The following is a 23,177-nucleotide window of genomic DNA, read 5'->3' as shown; positions in this document are numbered from 1 at the left end:
TTTGGGAGTATTCCTTCTTCTTCAACCTTTTGAAAGAGTTTAAGGAGGATGGGCACCAATTCCTCTTTATATGTTTGATAGAATTCACCTGTGAAGCCATTTGGTCCTGGACTTTTATTTGTAGGCAGTGATTTTATGACCTCTTCAATTTCATTTCTAGTGATCGGTCTGTTCAGTTGGTCTGTTTCTGCTTGATTCAGTTTTGGCAGGCTGTAAGATTCTAGAAAATTGTCCATTTCTTCCAGATTGTCAAACTTGTTGCCATACAGTTGTTCATAGTATTCTCTTATGGTTTTTTGTATTTCTGCTGTATCCGTTGTGATTTCTCCTTTTTCATTTATAATTTTAGTTATTTGGGTTCTTTCTCTCCTCTTTTTAGTGAGTCTGGCCAGGGGTTTGTCAATTTTGTTCACCTTTTCAAAGAACCAGCTCTTGGTTTTATTAATTTTCTCTTTTTTTTTTTTTTGAGTCTCTATTTTATTGATTTCTTCTTTGATCTTTATAATTTCCTTCCTTCTGCTGACTTTAGGACTTTTTTGTTCTTCTTTTTCTAATTCGTTTAGGTGGAGGGTTAAGTTGTCAATTTGGGATCTTTCTTCTTTTTTGAGAAAGGCCTGTATCGCTATAAATTTCCCTCTGAGCACTGCTTTCGCAGCATCCCATAGGTTTTGAGAGATTGTGTCTTCATTATCATTTGTTTCAAGATAGTTTTTAATTTCCTTCTTGATTTCCTCATTGACCCATTGGTTTTTTAGTAGCATGTTGTTTAGTCTCCATGGAGTAGGATATATGTATGTGTGTTTGAAAAATATTAAGAATGAGCCTACACTGACATAAAAGAATTTATTTAGAGATGAACAAGAGCAAAAATGTTGGGGTGGGGGGCAAAAAAAATTTCTGCTACATTTTCCAGAAATGAAGAATCAGTGAACTCCAAGCTGGGTGTTTTAAGAAAGGAAACAGATAGGTTTCCATAAGATGCTTCTTATAAACTCAGATCAGCTTGGAAATTTCCAGTGACTTAATTGTGAGGGGCCAAAATGTTTCCACACTAGTGACTGAATATAAAAGGGTTGATTAAAATACTTTTTTAGTAGTTCATATCCTTGAACGTAAAGTCTCGACTACAACCTAAGCCAGTAATAGCCAGTAAACAGCTAATTACATTATAACGTGTGTTTTTTAATTGTTAATTATAATAAAAGAAGCAACAACCCAACAATAATTTGCCAGTCCGTACATCTGTGAAGTTTAAATGGGAAAATTGCCTCTTGTCTCAGCAAGGATGTAATTGATTCTTGGGCACTTAACAATATAATACCAGTTGCTGCCTGTTCTTTCTTCCTTCAAAGAGCTGACACCATTATGTCACTGATATAAATGGAATCTTGAAGGTGCATCACAAATTCTCTGCCTTTTGAGAAAAAAAAAATCCAAGTGTGGCTCTTTAGTTCAGAAAAGGGGCGTATTCAAGTAGGCATCTTTGGGTCAAGGTTAAAGTTCAACCTAGCTGGAGGTTTTCACTCTTTTCTATGGGGTGACGTGGAGCCCATTTTTTTCATGTTAGCAATGGTCACTGTGAACCTTTAAAATGTTTTAAAGTAGCATTTTTAAAGACTGTCAAATAAGAGAGCAAAGAGGCTTTGTCAGAGCCCATCTGCTCTCATGTCAATTTAAAGCTAAGTGAAAAAGAACTCAGGGTTCTTAAAACTGAATTTCATTAGTGGAGATGGACCAAAAATTATGCATTGAAAGATAACTAGCAAAATATCAGCCTTTCTCCCCACCCCCAAACTCAACTCCTGCTCAATATTAAGTATCCAAAGGGCAGAAAAGGAATAATCTCAAAGAATCAACATCAAAGTGCTCTCTGTATTTCCTTTCCAACCGGAACATTGTTTTACTTTCAATTTTTTAATTTCCATTTTTAATTGAATTAGCCAGTCTTGATAGGAAATTCACTGTAATCCTTTATAATGGGCCATGCATGTATATTTTTAAACTGCTTAAGAAACATCTTGTCAATGTGATAATCACATTTTCTTCATACTAATGCCTAGATTATTCCTAACACAATATTTTGGTTCAATATAATGATTACATGTAGTAAATATATATGTATTTACTCATTGCCCTCCATCAAAAAGTGTATATCTAAAGATTATAAACATAACAGTGTTATTTTAAACTTTCTCAGTCTATGAATCTGCAGCCATCTGCCTGAATAATAGGATTAACCATATAGCAAATGTTTTCTAGCTGAATTTTATTTTTAGCTGGACAAGTCAGAAAGGGTACACCAGATCTCACTCCCTGGCATATGCTCTGTAGGGAAAATGGATCACAGAGAATCATATCATCACCTACCATGTAACCAAAACCACTGAAGGTACTAAGCAGTGATTGCAGACCTTGATATTAAGTACTTTATGGCTGCCAACTTATTTAAATCCACACGGAATTCACATTGGTACTTTTTATTATCCCCATTTTATAGACCAAGAAAGTAAGTCATACATAACTCAGGCTTAAGTTTGTCTAGCTAGTAAGTGGCAGAGCTGGAATTCAAAGCCTAAAGAGCATTTTTCATCACTTTACTATAACCTCTGTGTGCACCACCTGCTGTTTTTATTTTGAGATATGTATTGGTGGAAATAACTTTTTATCTTGAAAAATATCAAATTTAAAAATAGCTGCAGGAGTTCCTGTCGTGGCTCAGCGGTTAATGAACCCAACTAGCATTCATGAGGATTCGGGTTCGATCCCTGGCCTCGCTCAGTGGGTCGGGGATCCAGCATTGCCATGAGCTATGGTGTAGGTGGAAGAGGTGGCTCAGATCACACATTGCTATGGCTGTGGTGTAGGCCAGCAGCTGTAGCTCCGATTAGACCCCTAGCCTGGGAACCTCCATATGCTGAGGGTACCGCCCTAAAAAGACAAAAAAAAAAAAAAAAAAAAAAAAAAAAAACGTAATACAATACAAAGACCTTTTGCTTCTGAACCATTTGAAAGTAAATTATTCACCTGATACACCTTCACCCTGAAATAGATTTGTGATTCCAATAAACCAGATATTCTCCTACGCAACCACAACCCAACCACCAGGATCAGGAATTTAACATTCAAAACACTTCTTCCATCTAATCCTCACACCGCATTCACATTTTACCAATTTACCACTAATGCCCCTTAAAGCAAAAAGCTGCAGTTCAAAATCATGTGCTGCATTCATTTGCCACATCTCATTGGTCCCCTTTAATCTGGAACAGTTCTTCAATCTTTTGACTTTCATGACCTTGATACCTTTGAAGATTAGAGGACAGATCTTTCATAGAGATCCTTCCCTTGTGGAGGTATCTGATATTTCCTCGTGATTAGATTCATATTTTGCATCTTTAGCTGGAATATCACAGAAGTGATGCTGAGTTTGTCTCATTGTACGATGTGATGGGACACATGATTTGGACTTGTGACATTGCCAGTAATCTTTACTTTGATCACTTATTAAGATGATGTCAATGAGATTTCTCCACTGTAAAATTACTCTTTTTACCTCCCACTATTAGTAAGCATTTTATGGGGAGGTAGTTTGAAGCTATGTAAATATTCCAGTTGTTATCAACTTTCAAGTCATTCATTTATTTATTAATGTCAGCACAGCCTCGTGCTTTTCTATTTATTCAGTGGATTATAATGTATGACTACTATTGTGTATTTTGATGTTCTAATTATCTATTTGCCTGTTGGGAACCCTTCAAAAAGACAAAGCCCTGTCTGCTTTGTCTTTTTGAATTTTCCCATCATTTTTAACGCACTTCCTTGCTAATTGGCACAATAAGCTGTTCCAGGCTCATCTTGTACCTTCCTTGCTCCAGCCCTGTCATCAACTATTTCTCCAAGGATCTCTGGTTTCTGTTAGTGAAGAACAGTATTTAGAAATGAAGATGTGATGCTAGATGTGCTCTTTGCTGCTTCAAAACTCACCCTTTAGGGAAAGAATTAAGAAGTGTGTGTGTGTGTGTGTGTGTGTGTGTGTGTGTGTGTGTTTGTGTGTGTGTGAAGAAAGAGTGATTTACATATAGTTCATTTCTATATCTGTTCATCACTAGATATACCTTTAAATAAGAATTTCACACCAGTGCCTTCAATATTAGTCTAAAACCATTTCGTTTTCCCTTCGCATGTTTGTTAACTCCCTTCTCTGACATCAAGAAACCTAACAGCCTATGCTCCTACATATTCTACTCTATTGTCTGCTCCCAGAGATCCAGGACAAATAAGGAAACTGGACTGAAACCTGTGAGTCTTCAGGCCTTCTCTTCCAAGGCTGTATGATCTTGAACAAGTATTTTAACTGCGCTGGTTTGCCATTCTTTAAAATAGCTGTAAAATAGCTCTGACCGTAATACCTGTTTCAGAAGACCACACCGTATGAAGGTCAGAGCAAACGGCCTCTGGTCAGACTGCCTCTGACACTCCCTGGCTGTATGACCTTGGAAAAATGATTTAACTTCTCTGAGCCTTGTTCTTCATTTTTAAAACGTAAATAATCCTACCACCAAGTTCCTAAGTGGTTGTGATATTTAATTGTATGCAAAACTGCTTGTCATAGTTTCTGATAGGTAGAAACAATTAATAAATAATTATTCCCTTCACCTTCCTCCTCACCACAATGTTAAGCAGTGGTAGTAGTGGTAATAATAATAATAATAGGACTGTAATTATTCCTATATTAAAAAAAAGTCCAGAGTTCCTGTCGTGGCTCAGTGGTTAACGAATCCGACTAGGAACCATGAGGTTGCGGGTTCAATCCCTGGCCTTACTCAGTGGGTTAAGGATCCGGCATTGCCATGAGCTGTGGTGTAGGTTGCAGACCTGGCTCGGATCCCGCATTGCTGTGGCTTCGGCGTAGGCTGGTGGCTATGGCTCCGATTAGACCCCTAGCCTCGGAACCTCCATATGCCGAGGGAGCGGCCCAAGAAATGGCAAAAATAAAAGCCAGAAAAAAAAGTCCAACACAAGTTAAAATGATCATGTGATTTCTTAGGTATTGTCCACTTATATAACCTTCTAAAATAGCAATTGCTTATAATAAGTTGCATTTAATGGCATTTTCACCTTCTGAATATCCCCAAGCTATGACAGAACTAGGAGGAAGAGATGATTGCTTCAGCAATGAAGGATACACTTCCGAAAAGTTTACCATAGAGTTTTAACTGTGTAATAATAAACAATGGTGGCCTTGGTTGATTGAATGCATGTTATACTAGGAACTTTGCAAACTCATTGGTAATGCTTACAACATCCTGGCAAGGAAGGTCCATTTCATAGATTAGAATACTGAAGTTTGGAAAACCTAAATGTCTTTCCAAGGCTGCATAGTCAGTAAAAGACTGGGTCCAGATTGGATTCAGTGTGCGAGGGGTCCCAGACCTACCTTCTGTTCAGCCCACTGTCCCATTGCTCATCATGAGAAACATGCCCAGGATATGACCCCGTCCACTTGAATTGTGCAATGCTCACCATGCCCCATTTGGCCAAAGAGACAAATTAAAATTGCCACAGTGAGCTCAGAACATCACCTCCAGTTCCCCGCATTCCACATTCCCCATGTTCAGGAAATTCATATGTACAATGACTGGAGCTTTTGGCATCTCCTTGCCAGAGTATTTCCCTAACACAACCAAAAGAATTAGCATCTGCTCAGGGATTAAAAAGGCTCCCACTGAGAATGAAACAATTCAGCGCCACAGGCCTGTTCTTTTTCTTTACGTGGCTTGTTTTTCATAGGATCTTGTGTCTAGAGGGAGTTACCTGTACCCTTTGTTGTACTTTCCCTGTTCTTTGGTGTGATCCCCAGTTAGACTGAGTTCTGGGATGCAAGGAGAATGTTTTGGTCACCTTTATCTTATTTGCACTGTAAAAGGGTAGGCCTTTCATAAATATATGTTGGCTGGCTGGAAAGATGTGATACTGATGATCTTTGTCCTTAATGATGTGAGAAGTGAGGAGGTTCATGCCACGTGATAGGAAGATAAGGCAATGGCCCCATTAGAGGTAGGTAGAGCTATTATAAGTTTTCTCAGAAAGTAAATATTTTTTAAGAGACACAAATATTGTAACCCCTTGTCAAGGATGTTTTAGAGAAGCATGGCAGTACAGCACCAGGACTTCAGAGCTGCCTCGGTTGAATCTTAGCTCTGACATTTAGTTGCTGTGTGACCCCATGCAAGTTACTTAAGTTCCCTGTGCCCTACCTATAAAATGGGGTTGTTGGGAAAAATGAGTGAGTTCATATATGTAAAGTGCTTAGAACAGTGCCAGCACAGAGTAAGTGCTTTTTAGGTGTAAGCCTTCATCGTCATCTTGTGCCTTTGTTGCTTTAGCAGAGATTAAGACCTTGAGAGGGCAATAAAAAGAAAATATAGTACCCAAAGCCACATAAACTAAGAAAACGAGTTCTTTGTCCAAAGCATTCTACAAATTAAATTACCATAAACTGGTAATTTACACATGTGTTCTCAGGGGAAAGGGACAAGAAAATGAAAATGAAGCTGCAACAAGGTGAGAAGACTCTAGTATATTTCCCTTTATAATTAACATAATGTGTTACGAAAAAAATTGGTACAATTGTTGTGTATAAAAGCAAATGTTAGTGCACCGTGGACACACACCCCTGCAAATGAGGACGATTGATCAGAAAGCAACACCATGCCATCTCCCTGCAGCACCCAGGGCTGCTGGATGTTGGAAGAAATTCACACAATCAAGCCTCTGTTTTCACTTTAAATTCATGATCTCAAGACTCAAATTGGCACTCAATATTGCTCAGCAAGCTTGCTAGGTTTCTCTAGAAGGTTCATTTTCCCCCTCTCTTAGGCATCTAATTCATTCCTTCTCCACCCCTCACAAGCCTCCCACGGCCCCTCCTCCACCCTCTCCATCAGCTGGTGACTTTGTTTCATTCTTCACTGAGAATACAGAAGCCAGCAGGCACACATCCTCTCACTCTCCACCACCAAACCTACTGCCGCAATTTCACTTGCCCGCATCTTCTTTCCCAATACAGTCAAGAGCATTTTCCTTTAGAAGCAGGTGCCTAGGAGTTCCTGTTGTGGCTCAGTGGAAATAAATCTGCATAGTATCCATGAGGGCATCCCTGGCCTCGCTCAGTGGGTGAAGGATCCGGAGTTGCTGTGAGCCATGGTATAGGTAGCAGATGCAGCTTGGATCTGGGGTTGCTGTGGCTATGGTGTAGGCCAGCAGTTGCAGCTCCAATTTGACCCCTAGCCTGGGAACCTCCATATGCCACAGGTGTGGCTATAAAAAGACAAAGAAAAAAAAAAAAAAAAGCAGTTGCCTAGAACTGACTGAACCACCCATGCTTCTGCTCCAGGAATTGCTGTGGGTCCACTGCTAATGAACTCAAGGAAGAAGAATAGCAAAAGATAATAAACCAGCGCAATAATTACTACATACTAAGATTTTTTATAGATAATGACTTTCTTGATTCTCCTCAACAAGCCTATAATGTGGATGGTATTATCATTCCCATGTTACAGATTAGAAAACACAGCATAAGGAGGTTAAGTAACCTGCCCTAGGTCACAATACCAGTAACTGATGAACCCAGGCATTGGGTTCCAGGGACTGAATTCTTCTTTTCTTTTATTTTCTTTTTTTGTCTTTTTAGGACTGCACCAGCAGCACATAGAGATTCCCAGGCTAGAGATCAAATTGGAGCTGTAGCCACCAGCCTACACCACAGCCACAGCAATGCAGGATCTGAGCCACGTCTGTGACCTATACCACAGTTCCTGACAACGCCGGGTCCTTAACCCACTGAGCGAGGCTGGGGATCAAACCCGTGTTCTCATGGATGCTAGTCGGGTTTGTTAACTGCTGAGCCATGACAGGAATGCCTGTCTTTCACCATTTAGTAGTGAACAGACTGCTTTTTGTAGAAGTCTCCTTTTCACCCCCTGCCTGGATGCTTACAATATAATTTTTAATCCTCCTCAAATTTTTCAGACTGATACATCTAGTGTTTCCTTTCTTTTTATCTTTTGTCTTTTTTTAAGGCCGCACCCGTGGCATATGGAGGTTCCCAGGCTAGGGGTCTAATCAGAGCTGTTGCTGCCAGCCTTTGCCAGAGCCATAGCAACACCAGATCCGAGCCACGTCTGCCACCTACCCCACATCTCATGGCAATGCTGGATCCTTAACCCACTGAGCGAGGCCGGGGATTGAACCCGAAACCTCATTGTTCCTAGTCGGATTCATTTCCGCTGTGCCAAGACAGGAACTCCAGACTGAATTCTCAAATCGGTATAGACTCACCATGAGGCCCGGACAGCAGATGCGGGAAGCAGAGGTAATAAATCATGAATTTTTATGTCAACCTTTTTGTGCTCAGAGCAGACCCTCCTGCTGGGTCTACTTCCTTCTTGAGAATATTGAGTCGGAATTAACCAAATAGAATGCCAGGGTAGGGGAGCACAAGAAATGTTTGCAATGAAGCTCCTTGCACTGGAGAGTAAGTCTACAGAATCCCAATACACCTTCCTCTAAGAGTCTCCCATTGTCCCAGCCTCTGTGACCATCCACAGAGCAAAGATATGCTTTTCCCTAAGTTAGAGTCCCTCGGGCTCTCGGAAGCTACTCTTCCACAGGTTGATGACTGTGTGGAGAGGGTCTTTGAGGGGTGTCAGTCTGATCCAGCTGCCATAACAAAAGACCAGAGCCTGGGCTGCCTAAACAATAGAAATTTATTTCTCACCATTCTGGAGGCTGGGAAGTCCAAGATCAAGGTCCCAGCAGAGTCAGTTCCTAGTGAGGACTCTGTTCCTGCCTTGCAGATGACCATCTTCTGACTATGCCCTCACATGGCCTTGCTTCAGCTGTGCAGGTGGAGAGAGAAATCTTTTCCTTCCTCTTCTTATAAGCCACTAATCCTATGGGATTGAGACCTCACCTTTATGTCCTTATTTAACCATAACTACCTCTTAAAAGCCTTATCTCCAAATACAATCACATTGGGGGTTAGGGCCTCAACATATGACTTTTAGGCGACACAATTCAGTCCATAGCAAGAACTATTTCAGAGCCTCTGCCACACTTGTTACTGCCCCAAGAGCAGGGAAACAGGGTCATCTAGCTTGGAAAGAGCCACATAATCCAGTAGAAGATTTGCCCTTTCCCCTATCAAAGCAACCCCTCCCTGAGCTCTGGAGTCTATCCTCTGTCATTTCTCAGATCTTTCCTCCCTCAACCCTCTTCTCCCTCTTTCCCATACCATCAACATCTCCCTTTAGACTGGAGGGCCAATATCAACATCCCAAAATGGTCTCCTATGATCCAGTACAATAAAATAACTGTCTCTTCTTTACCTTTCCCCTGGCTTCCTCCAGCAATGCTAGAAGAATCAGGGAATAAACCCAAGCAAGATGTCATTTAGACTCTTTTCAATCTAGCTTTTATGAAGAAATGGCTTGATCATCAAGTTGTAGTGGTTATCTGATATAGATACATAATTTTTTATTTATAATATATATATTTATATGTATAAAGCAAGTGTACATGAACACATATATACACATGCTGACATACATACGCACATATGTGCAGATATACACATGCATATAAATATATACACATACATGCATATGTACAGATTTACACACACTTATACATACAAAAATATAATCATGTATACACAGATGTGTGTATACACATGTAAGAGTCATATATAACTTTACCCACATAAACACATACACACATATGCATACAAACATACATATACAAACACACATATATACATATAGTCTTGAAGGTATTGTGAAGACATAAGGAAGAATTGGAATGCAATTGCAAAAATAAATGGTGTGATGCTCACTTTGGTGGCACCTATACTAAAAACTGGAACAACACAGAGAAGATTCGCATGGCTTGTGCACAAGGATGACATGCAAATTTGTGAAATGTTCCACATTTTTAATAAAAGTTATTTTTTAAAGGAAAAAAGGGAAAAAGAAATGTCTGTAAAATAATTGTCAAAATTCCAAAAAAAATACAAACAAATAGCATGAAGAAAGAAGAGATCAGACTGAATCTCTACCTTTCCACTGAATACCAACTTTTTCATTTTTGTCACATTTTTCAAGAGCCTGCTATGTGTCTGGCCCTGGGTGATGCGCTGGCCCTTGCCTTTAAATGGTCCATTTAAAGTGACAGCATGCTTAATGGGATTCTTAAAGGGGGCAATAGGCTCCTTTCCAGGAAGAGCTGCAGTATATTCTCACCCAGGGAAGGCTGCTGGGAGCATGCTAATACATCTTTACAATAAACACACACACACACACTGACTCAGTTAATAATACTGGTCTCTGTATTTTAGTGCCTTCAATGTGGCTTCCAAAGCAAGAGCAAGAAAATGGCACCATGCGATCACCTACTTCAAGGGGCCCTAAGCAGCAAAATAGTTAGACTAGTCAAGATTAGACTGTTGCTTATCCAATAGCATTATCTTTGCTCATTCCCAAGTCACAAGGAGGACTAATGACAGGTGAAGGGTTATTCAGAAAGTTATGGCTCATCTCTTCCTTCATAGCCTACCCTCCTCCCATACGACAACTCTGCACAGTAGCTCCCACTCCCCTACCCCGTGTCTGGCTTCTCCTGGAGGTGAGGATCTGCAAGCTGGTATGGGTAGAACATCCTGCTTCATAATAAGGGAAAGGCCCCTTTCAGCTCTTTTTGTGCATTCTGTAGGACTGTGCCTGGCTTGACTAATCTTTCCGCTTAATATGATGCATCTTTCCAAACTTCCTGAAGTGTTGGAGCCATTTCCCCCTCAGAGCATATCTTTGTAGTGGTTCATGTATGACAGTTCTTCTGAAAAGCACAAACCTCTGGTCTGAGATGGCTGTTGCTTTAGGCGGCCACCTTCTACTTGACTGGCCTGCATCCTCCCAGGCAGCTGAGAAGAGGGCCTCATGTGACATTCAGTGGCTATGGCTGACCGCAAATCCTATTTCCCTACATCCCACATGTCACTCTCTGTACAATGACACCTCCATGAGGTGGGAAAATATAATAGGAAGTCCTTCCCATGGGATTCAGAGGCCTTTTCTGAAGATAGAAGTCTATAAACTGATGCTGAGGATATCAGTTCCTCTGGTGAACCTCAGCAGATATTAATGATGCTCTTTCTCACCTACAGTAAGAAAAACTCAGGACTGGTCCCCCAGTGTCCAGTTTAATTGCTCTCCATTGTCAGTTCAGCATTACAAATGTTGCGCATCCATTTCATGGAAGACACTGTGCAAAGAGATAATTAAAACAAACCTGGAACTGCCTTCATGTTATTTAAGGTCTGGGATGGGACCAGGAGAGAGGGACATGGGTAATTTAATAAAAAAGTTGTATTAAGTACTGCCACAGAGGAACAACCAGGACCAATACACACACTGAGGACGGAGGAACAAATTCTAGCTGAGGCTTCCTGTAAAAGGTGACATCTGAATCCGAGGATGAGGAGGAAGCCAAAAGTCAGAGACAAGGAAGGTGGTGGGACTTCCAGATCAAGGAAACGTGCATGTTAACGCAGAACAGAGGATACATGGCAGGGATTTGGAGAATGTGAGGAGTCATGTAAAGCAGAAAGCGGGGGATGAGGCCTGGCTCCGTGTGGCCAACTGAAGGGGGGGTTGGCTCAAAGGGCCTAGCATTTGGATGTCATGCTGTGGGAAATGGGGAGCCACTCGAACGTGTGAGTGTTATGTCTACATTTTAGGAAGATAACTTGGAATCTGAGAAAGTGACCACCAGAGAGGAAGCATGGCCCTTGTCCCTTGTGTTTCTCAATCCCTTCTCTAGAGTCCGTAGAAGTGAGATTAGAACCAGAGTCTCAAGGGGCGAGTACATTAGGAACTTCTGGCTCCATGGCAGCCAGCAAGATGTGGAGACCAACACCAGAGGAGGAGCCTCAACATGAAGACCTTGGGTTTGTGACTCCCTGAAGAAGCCCATCTAGCAGATGTCTGTCTGTCCTCTTGGAAAGGGGTTCTTCTCTACTGACTACAGATGTGCAATTAGAGGAGGTCACCAATTTATACTCACCCTCTTAGACCTCCATGGAGCTTCCCAGATGGACTGGATTGGTCTCAGTCAGAGGATTCAGTCAGCACCTCAGCGGAAGGTAACACTTTGCCAGTGTGCTGACCGCCAGCTGATAAAAATGGGCACTGGCATGCCTCCTGCCCCCTGCCCTGCAATCACTGATAGAATTCCCCAATAGACTGGCCAGTACAGGTATTGAGGGAGCACACAAAATCAGTAGGTAGTGAAAAATTACAACCCACTTCAGGGGACTCTGTAGCCAGAGGGAGAAAGATGAAGCTGAGCAAGTAGAGCTGGCAACTTCATTTATAGTAGAACTAATGGAAGAGAGAGAAGACATTAATAAAAGTAATTAGAACAAGATATAATTAGAGCACAGAAAAGGCTTTCTGGAAACAAGAATGGTACTTCTGAATTTTAAAAGTTCAGTAGGCAAACTGAAAAAATGAATGCTCACTGCTGAGAATAGAATTCATATTCTGGGAGATCAAGTTAAAGAAATATCTCAAGGCAGGGAGAACTAGTCCCCAAAGCAGAAATCAGGTGGAATAAGAAAAGAGCCTTAGAGGACACATCCAGAGGGTCTATCATGTTAATGACAGGAATGCTAGAGGGTATGAAGTAACAAGTGTGTGGAAAGCCATAAGTGAATAATAGGAGAAAATATCCCCTAAACTGAAGAAATATTTCTTCATACTCAAAACTCCACTGAGTCCTAAAGAAGATGAATTAAGAGGGGAAAACAACAACAATAAAAACCTGAGACAAACTCTAGTGAAATTTCACGATAGGGAGAAAAATCTTGCAGCCCTTCTGACAAAAAGAACAGGTCACTTACTCATCATCTGAAATACTCCAATCTAAAGAATACTGAAATAAAACACATATATAGAGAAAGAAGGATTATTAATAAAAACAGATTATGATCCTAAAATCTTACCCAGCCTAAGTACCATTCATCTGGAAGGGAAAAGAAAGTAATATCAAAGAACCCATTTTCTAATTACACTTGACCTTAACAATGTGAAGGGTAGGGATGCCGCCCTCATTGCAGCTGGAAATCTTCCTATAACTTATAATCTATCCTCTGTACTCAAGATTCTTCCATATATGTGATTCTGCATCATGGATTCAACCAAATGCAAATTGTGTAGTACTGTACTATTTACTATTGAAAAAAAATCTGCATATATAAGTGGACCCAGTTCAAACCCATGGTGTTCAAGGGTCTACTGTCTATTGTAAATCAACAACAAATGATTAACCAAAACAAATGTAACTGCTTGCAAATTAAGAAAGCTTCTTCGATCTCATAGGCAAGACCTAGCCAAAATTTGACATTATCTAGGGAGTAACACAAAAGAAAACATTTCATACCAAAGAGTATAGGACACAACTAAAACTGTATTCAAAGGGAAATTGTCTAGCTTTAAATGTTTTAGTATATTAGAGAAATGAAAACGAAAGTAAAGAAACAAAATAAATAAAATATACCTGTTCACTTAAGCAATCAGAAACGCTCTGAAATAAGGATGGAAATAATTCTGTAGCAAAATGATGAAGGCCTGAAATACTAAAACAGCAGGATCAAAAAGAAGAGCTGGATTGAGAAGTTGTTCTGGAATGAAATGATCCTGGCATCTGGAGACAGAAAATAGGAAGTGAAAGGAATCAAAGAGGTGTAAGAGTTGGAGATGGAATAATCCGGTGAAGGTGATGCTATTAGTGAGACAGAAAATTGGGAAGGAAGAATGAATTTGAGAGGGAAGACATGAAGTTCCATTTCAAATATATAGAGTGTGCCATGTCTGCAATGGGCAAGGCATTTTATGAGGTGCTATACTCATTATACAATTGTATATGCCCCTGCTCACCCAAATTCCTATGTCACCAGTCCAGGGCTACAGTTGGCATATCAAAGTAACAAATAAGAAAAAAAAAGAAAGATGAAAGAAAGAAAATTAAAAAAAAAAAAAACCCATACATTTAATATAGGCTGATCCCAGAAATATGCAGCCAAGCTCTGGAGTGAGAGAGCAGAAAGCTCCATCCTCTCCAACCCTCTCCTCTGCTACAGTTCAGAGGGACTGTCCTAGGAGATAGAGATTGGAGGGTGAGGACAGAGAGAAACAAGCAAGGTCAGCATTTCCTCAATCAGGCTTCATTATTCAACTCAAAACGTCCTACTTAGGGAACAAGGGAGCTTCTCAAGAGCCTTGTTCCTGAAGTAATTAAACACAACTTCACCGTTGTAGCTCAATGGCTATTAAGTAAGGCTTTAGCACTTCAGCTCAATTTACGTTTTCTTTGTCCTTCTGCCCTTCTGCCCCTGCAGCCCAACACCCCAGCAACACATCCCTGAGAACTCTGGATCTGGGGAACCAAATAAAAGACTTACTGGTCAAGATCTCTTAATATTCAGCTAACACTTTCAGACAAATCTGATAACAAACATTCTGGATTTCATCCAAATTAATCTTGCATGGTTTCTAGAAAAGTAGCAAGTCAATGACAATACTTGCGTGGGAAAAAAAGAGCCAGGCAGTGAAGTATACGGGAAAAACTTTTCAGTTCTGTGCCTCTACTTAGGCCAGCTTGGTTTTCTCTTTGACACAGAAGAATAGCTTTAGGCAGAGTATATTTGCCCAGGTATACATCAGCCCAGGTATGCAAAGAGAACCAGTGGTGTGAGGAGAAATAAAATTTTGTGCCTGACATTTGTGTGCTATGACATTGTAAGGATTGTTCCCAATACTAGGTGCACTGCTCTGTTTATAGTGTTAATATTAGAAAAACAGTCAACAAATGCAGCAGCAAGTCAATTGTATAGGCAGAAGATCACCCACATTGCATTGGGTAGTTTGAGTACAAATTCCAAACCTATGGTTGAGTTTCTTCTAGTGTGATCAGAAGTTTCTTTTTCCTTTGCTGTAAATAAAACTGAACGGTGGATCCTCTATAGAAAGTGGCATTTTGGGCTTTCCGTCTTTTGTAAAGTGATTTGTGCCTAGTTCATTGTCCAGTTAACTTTAGTTTAGTGGCTTTTAAAAGTTGGCATTGTAAATAAAACAAATTGCGAAACATTTTCAAGAAAAATAATTAATTTTGCTTTCCTTTTATGGCTGCACCTGGAAGTTCCCAGGGCCGCTGCTGCAGTCAGATTCTTAATCCATTAGGCCACAGAGGGAAATTCCTAATTAATTAATACTTTAAAAGTTAATTCTCTACCACTGATTTGTTCCATGCTAAGTTAGTCTTTGGTGAGAAGGTTTAACCTCTGAATGGAACGGAAACTTTGAATACGGGTAGCTGATTTTTAATCAAAGCTTTCTGGTTCTTCCTTTGAGGCCATGCTTTGTTATTGAGAGGCTAAGTCACTATTCCAGATTCCCAGAGATGCTTACAACATGGAGACCTAAGGTTGGTCCTCCAGCCATGAACCTGTGTCTGAAAGCGCCTGTGCAGTATCTCAAAAAGTGTTCTCCTAAATTCAGGCCACAGAAGTTCTGATAACTATTTTTACCTATCAATTTTCAGTCAGAAGAAATAGCAGGACATCACACTATTTAGAGTTAAATCCTCTAAAGTTTTTCTTTGAGGTAACACTGTTAGTGGGCACAGTGTCCTGACCTAACATTCAAATGAGCCCAGTTAATACTCAAGGAAAATAAAAGCACAGATAATCCAAAGTAGTTCTGAGAACCACTGACATATCACTAGAAAAAAATGGTTTTCCTGAGCCCAGGGTTAACTTTTCTCATTTATAGGAAATTGTCAAAATACATCTGGGCAGGCATCTCCTTTTTTTTTTCTTTTTCTCTTCTTTGTGTGAAGCTCTTTTGTAAAGTCAGTGCTCATTTCTCCTGGCTGGTGATGCTTACCTAAAGCCTAAATAAAATGATGGCAAAATGGCCTGATTCTTCATCTTTTAAGTTACACCTATCTCTGTAGAGTTAATAGTGGTGCAAATTTGGAAATTTAGGTAGGGTTTTCTTTTCCCATCTATGTGCTAAGATTATTCTTCTCATATGGTACTGATATTTTTGTCTCTTCACATCAGCTGAAAATTAACATTTGATAATGTCCCAGAAAAGGGGTCTTTGGTAATAGACTTTCAGATTTGGAGGCATGAAGCATTTCATCTGGAGAATTTCTCATGTCTTAGAAAAAAATCCAGAAATATGAAAGATATTGTTCCAGAAAGTTTCACTTAAGGTCATTTGCTTAAGAATTAATTGCCCTTGTGGTAACCTTTCACATATAAATGGGATGCAGGGCTGTCATTCTTATCAGCATCATTCCTAAACAAGATTTATTTACCTGATTAGTTGTGTGTCATCCCATTTGTCCTTGAGCACCCCCACTCTGTCCTAAAGCAGGTCCTGGGACCTTTGACTTTAGTTTCCTGATATTCCAAATGTCATCCAAAGTCCAGCAGCATCCATATCACCTGAGGGCATGTTAGAATTGCAGAATCTCAGGCCCCACACACACCTACTGCTATGAACTAAACTGTGTCACTGTCCCAAATTCATGTGTTGAAGATCTAATCCCCAGTGGGACTGTATTTGGAGATAAGGCCTATTAGGAGGGAATTAAAGTTAAATGAGTTTGTAAGGGTGGGGCCCTAAACCAATAGAATTAGGGTCCTTATAGGAAGAGACTCCAAAGAGCTCATGCTCTTTCTCAACATACACACACACAAAGAGGTCTTGTGAGCGCACAGTGAGAAGGCAGCAATCCAGGAAGAGATCTCACTAGTAACCCAATCAGCCAGTACTTTCATTTTGGACATCCCAGCCTCCAAAACTGTAAGCAATTAATGTCTGAAGTTTAAGTCACCTAGTCAGTGGTATTTTATCATAGCAGCCCAAGCTGACTAAAATGCCTGCTGAAACAGATACTTCATCCTAACACAATCCTTGAATGATGAACCTGCATATAAAGTTATGAGAAAGACACTGCTTAGTTAGCCTTGATCATGATATTATTTAAACCCATTCCCTGTTTTGTCATTTTTCCACGGAAAGAACTTGAGCCTTGGACCAGGATGGGCTTTGAAATGAGCCTTAGCCTTGGTTAGGCTTTGATTATTTGATTTTTTTTTTTTTGGAAGAGCCTTGCTAATCTCAATTTGCCAACCAATCTCTAAAATGAAGAGAACCCTGGTTCTCTGGTTAAGAATGAAGAGGTGCTCCTGGGAAAACCCTATGCATTTGTGAGCCCAGAAATATACACTCCCTTTTCAGGAATCTTTATAAGAGGTTTACCAGAGGTTGTATGGTACAAAATTAAACCAATTGCACAACTCTTTGGATTATACCAAAGGCTTCCTATCCTACAAGTGCATTTGTTTGTATGTGGCATTGGCCTACTCTGAAATCTATTGGGGGGAAGATGGTCCATCATGTTTATAGGACTATGTTGTTTGGAATCACATATACTGCCTTTCAGAAAACCTGAATATTTTCCAATATAAAATAAATGCATGTTTCTTCCTAGCTTTCTCCTTGGTATTGATACTATTTGGTGAAATAGGATGCATGACCAGAAGAACATATATTAATAGACAAATGTTTCTTTCTCAAAAAGAACATTACAAATAGGGATTGGCATCTAAAATGACAAATGGGCAACAGATAACTGTTTACTGCGTGGGTACCAGGGAAATCCAAACCCAGTCCTGGAATGGGAGGAAAGGACTCTACCCTCTCCTACCCTCTCCAAGTCTCTCCTCTGCCACATCCAAGGGCAGACTCACCACCTGTTTCTATATGGTTCATGAGCTAATAATCATTTTCACATTTTTAAATGTTTTAAGAAACATTTCTCAAAGAATATTGCTTGACATGTGAAAATTATAGGAAACTAAAATTTCAGAGTTAACAATAAAATATTGGAACACAGTTACATTCATTCATTTATATTATCATCTATGAGTGGATTCCTGCTACAACTACACTGTTGAGTAGTTGCAACAGAGTATGGCTTAAATCACTACTGGCCTCTTACAGAAAATATTTGCTGACTGCTATTCTAGGGGAATTAGAATGAGAGTCAAGGGACAGAACAACCTAAGTTGTTTTTAGATAGGTTTTTGGACTGTTGGTGATAACCAATGTTGAACATGATGATGCATTTAGTTTAGGTTTTATTTTAAATAACATTTGGATGGTTTAATCTCTCAGAATCAATTCCCAGGAATAGGCTTTTGTTACCAAACAACATATGACTTTGCCATATTGCCTAATTGTTCTATAAAAGAATTGAAGTGATTTCTAATACCACTGACAGTTTAACCATGTCTTCTGAATGTTATGAAGCCAGAGGATGTACCTGATTGAGCTTATCATTTCTTTCCCTCATATTAATAAAGTCCTGGATGATGTGGTGAGCATCTTTCTTTGTCATCACTGTACTGATTTCTTGGTCAGTTTTGAAAGCAAAACAGCAATCCCTTTGTGACTTTCATTTTCTTCTGGGTGGCAGTAATGAAATTGTCAGCAAGGAAAAACCAAGAAATAATCAGATGCCTTATGCTTTAAAAAAAAAAACTTCCCAGGAGTGGGAGCTCTTCTCTCCTCTGTATCGGTCAGTACACAGTATTAGGAATGTACATCAAAGCCTCCATGTGGCCTGGAAGTTTGTATAATACTCCCAGAATAGAATCCTTCCACTTCTCTTTCATCAATGAAGAAACACTCTCCATCTCAGTTTTCCACTAAGATTTATTTTCACTTATTGTAGATCTTTAAACACACAAGACATTCTTCTTTTCTAAGTTTTTTTTTTTTTTTTTGAGCCAGACCTATATTTTCATTAGTCATCATGCATCCTCCTCCACAAAGATTGTTAATACCAAAAAGGAAAGAAGGAAGAAGCAAGCATTTTTGGAGCATCTGATGTGTCCTAGTAAATATATTGGTTGCCTTGTCTTCATCTCTGAATATGATGTTAACTCTGTAGAGCAGGTTCTATTGTTCTCTTTTTATAGATGAATAAACTATAATTCCTAGAAGGGATGTTTCTTGTCCCTGGTCACACAGCTAAGAGGAGTGGAGCCAAATTCAAAGCTGGGTCATCCTGATTCCAAAACCATCAGGCATTCTAGCCCATTCCTGTGCCTAAATTATGATATATATGATTGCAGAAGTATTTTAGGAGGTACAATGATGAACTTTAATTCTTTTAAGTTACACATTTATGTTTTATCTCTAATATAATAGGAAAAATACTCATCATCATTTACCATCTAGATCCAATGCACTTTTGTTCTTTATATACTCAATTATTTGACAAATAATTTTCAGAATAAAAGGATAGTGAAAAGCAACTTTATTCAAAATTTTAATAAGAATTCAAATACAGGAGTTCTCATCATGACGCAGTGGAAACAAATCCGACTAGGAACCCCATGAGGTTGCAGGTTCAATCCCTGGCCTCACTCAGTAGGTTAAGGATCTAGCGTTGCCACAAGCTGTGGTGTAGGCCACAGACACAGCTCAGATCTGACATTGCTGTGGTTGTGGTGTAGGCTGGCAGCTATAGCTCCAATTCGACCCCTAGCCTGGGAACCTCCATATTCCACAAGTGCAGCCCTAAAAAAACAATAAATAAATAAATAAATAAATAAATAAATAAATAAATAAATAAATAAAACATAATTTTTAAATATGTTTTTCCTATTTCTCTTCTCTCTAGGTATGTAAAAGAGAGAGAGAAAAATCTGAACTGGGCAGTATCCACTGAGTAAATCAGTTTTTGTCATCTGTCATGCATGCACCCAGAACATATTCTAGGTTTCAAATACATCACTAAAAGGTTCTAGCATATCATTTCTTATGGCTCTCCTTTGTGCCCTCACATCATGAAAATGGAAAACTTAAAGATTTTTTTGGAATTTTTGATTAATCATAATTTTGTTGAAGAGGTTGTATTTTTAAATTTCATATTAGAAAATTAACATTTTCGATTTATAAATAGCAATTAGAATAATAATTTATATTTGAATTATTTTAATTTTCGTCCACTCATCTTTGTATACATAATCTGATTTAGCATTTGTCTACTTACAAATCATATCAAATAATTTTGGTACAAAAACACCATAAAAGGTAAAAGAATAATGGATTGTCCTTTTAGAAATATGGGATAAGCCAAGTTCTCATTGCAAAATATTACGTGATAAAGTTCTTCTTGTTCAGTGACTAAATGAATGAGAATGCCATATTTCCTTTATGCTCTTAGAATTATATTCATCACTCACGTATTCTTGAGTTTAAAACAATTCATCTAGGATATTGTTATCTGAAGAATTATGGCCTAAGGTTTTGCTAATACAATCAATTTGACCATTATCCTTAGAGAATAGAGTTTTGCTGTCTCTTTGCATTTGTCTTCTCATTTGTCTAATAATTGTGAAATGTCTTCTGCTGTACATTTTATTCTTTTTATCATTATGGGTGAGAAATGAAAAAATTCTGAATTCTCAGTTGTGTTCAGTGAAAGCTAAAAGCAGAGTACAACTACAAAGAGAGTGTCTCCTATCTTATTTTACACATTTTTAACAGGTTAACACAATACTTAAGGCAACACAATAAGAAAACTGAAGGGGAGTTCCCGTCGTGGCACAGTGGTTAACGAATCCGACTAGGAACCATGAGGTTGCGGGTTCGGTCCCTGCCCTTGCTCAGTGGGTTAACGATCCGGCGTTGCCGTGAGCTGTGGGGTAGGTTGCAGATGTGGCTCAGATCCTGCGTTGCTGTGGCTCTGGCATAGGCCGGTGGCTGCAGCTCCGATTCAGCCCCTAGCCTGGGAACCTCCATATGCCGCAGGAGCGGCCCAAGAAATAGCAAAAAAAAAAAAAAAAAAAAAAAAAGAAAGAAAACTGAAGGATAATAAAATAGTGATGGCTCATATCACTATTGTATCCAGATGATCTCATCAGTCTTTGTGTTTTTTAATTAATTTATTATTTTTAGCATCATTGGGAACAATGAGTGATGAGGATATAATTTCTAGAATGACAAAATGGCAAAATTTTCAAGATAGGAAAAATAAGATCACTAAGATTTTATAATATATCTTAGGGGTTTTTTTGTGAGGGTTTTTTGGCTGCACACTTGACATATGGAAGTTCCCAGGCCAGGGAGTGAGTCTTATCCACAGCTGTGATCTACGCCACAGCCGTAGCAACAGTCTGCTGCATCAGAGTGGGAACTCCTATCTTAGACTTCTAAAAGGATCCAATCACTATGTTGGAATTATAAGAAAAAAATTAGTATTATTTTTTTAATATGTAAGATTTCTCTTTGTGCTTTGGAAGACTTGTAAGAAAGAAGGGGAAAATGCCATGAAATAGCAATACTTACAAAGAGAACTACTCAAAAAAAAATTAAAAACTAAAATTAGATCCAATGAATGCTGATAGTATACCAAGGATAAAGGGATATTAAAATATACAGACAACATATCAAACCATAATTTCATAGATATCATTGCTCAAGATAAACTAAGCTTGTTAAACATCAATTGAGCAAGACTTCCAAAATGGAAATAGACTTTACATAATTTGTCCATGCAATTCACTAAATGAATAAACTAATAAAAAATGGCAACATCATCATGCCCTGAGGGTGGGAGAGGGGACTAATCAGAATCCAGAATTGGTACAGTATATACCTATAATGTCCAGTTTTTGTTAAAATATTATGAAATATGGAAAGAAACAGGATATTGTGATCCTTGTATAGGAAAACAACAAGCAAGCAATAAAAACTGCATTTGAGGGGGTCCAGATGAAGGAGACAAAGATTTTAAAGCAGCTATTATATGTTCAAACAAATAAAGCCATTAAACCATGTTAAAGGGAATTCTCATTGTGGCTCAGTGGATTGAGAATCCAACTAGTATCCATGAGAATGCAGGTTCGATCCCTGGCCTCACTCAGTCGGTTAAAGGATCTGACATTGCTGTGAACTGTGGTGTAGGTCGCAGACACATCTCAGATCTGTCATTGCTGTGACTGTGACATAGACTGGCAGCTGCAGCTCCAATTGGACCCCTAGCCTGGGAACTTCCATATGCTGCAGGTGCAGCCCTAAAAAGAAAACAAACAAAAAAGAAAGAAAGAAACCATGAAGACTATGACTCATCAAATAGATAGAAATCATATTTAAAAATGGAAATTCTGAAGTTGATAAGCATAATAGCTGAAATGGAAAATTCACTACAGGGGCTCAACTGTATATATGAGCTGGAAAGAAAGAATAAGCAAACTTGAAGCTAGATCATTAGAAATCATACAGCCTTAGGAACTTAAAAAAATAATAATAATAATGAGGAAAAATGAATAGATCCTTTGAGATCTATTAGACACATGTAATATGAGTACAAGAAGAAGAAGAAGAAGAACAGGGAGGGAGAGGGGGAGGGGGAAGAGGAGGAAGAAGAAGAAGAAGAAAAGGGCAAAAAAAAATTTTTTTTGAAGACATAATGGCTGAAAACTTCCCAGATATGATGCAAAACACTAATTTATACACTCAATTCAATTAACTCCAAATACTAAGAAGAAAAAGCCATATCTAGACATATCATAGTCAAAATGTTGAACGTTAAAAGAGAAAGAGAAAATCTTGAAGGCAACAGAGAAAAATGATTCATCCCATGGAAAGGAATCCCAAAGACATTACAGCTTATTTCTTATTAGAAACAGTAGAGTCCAAATGGTAGAGGATAACATGTTTAAAATGCTTTAAGAAAAAAAACCTGTTAGCCAAGAACACTGTATCTAGCAAAACTGTCTTTCACAAGTGAGGAAAACATAAAGACAATCCAAGATAAACAGAGACTGAAAGAATTTGTAGCTAGCAGACCTTGCCTTACAAAAAGTACAAAAAGAATTCTTCAAGCTGAAAGGAAGTAATACTAGACTGTAATTTAATCCATATGAAAAACAAAAAGTGCTTGCAGAGGAAATCATGCATTAAATATGAAAGATAACATAATTACATTATCTCTTTTCCTTCTCATAATTAATTAAAAGACAACAGGATAAA

The 23,177-nt window shown here is 38.9% G+C and overlaps 1 protein-coding gene and 1 non-coding gene across 10 annotated transcripts in view; both read left to right on the top strand.

The window, feature by feature from the left end:
• SLC9A9 (solute carrier family 9 member A9) overlaps positions 1-23,177 on the top strand; it is a 685,137-nt gene that overhangs the window by 528,907 nt on the left and 133,053 nt on the right. The gene's annotated exons all lie outside the window — the stretch shown is intronic.
• Positions 9,888-9,995, top strand: LOC146397510 (U6 spliceosomal RNA). The gene has a single exon (XR_014825453.1). It is a non-coding gene; the product is annotated as a U6 spliceosomal RNA (small nuclear RNA).

The sequence above is a fragment of the Sus scrofa genome, chromosome 13 (genome assembly GCF_054392235.1).
Source record: "Sus scrofa isolate SSC_HxYL_T2T_F1_AM1 chromosome 13, Sscrofa_HxYL_maternal_Yorkshire_Landrace_v2.0, whole genome shotgun sequence".
NCBI classification, from domain to species: Eukaryota; Metazoa; Chordata; class Mammalia; order Artiodactyla; family Suidae; genus Sus; species Sus scrofa.
The sequence above is the reverse complement of the archived record's forward strand: the minus strand, read 5'-3'. Positions and strand labels throughout refer to the sequence as shown.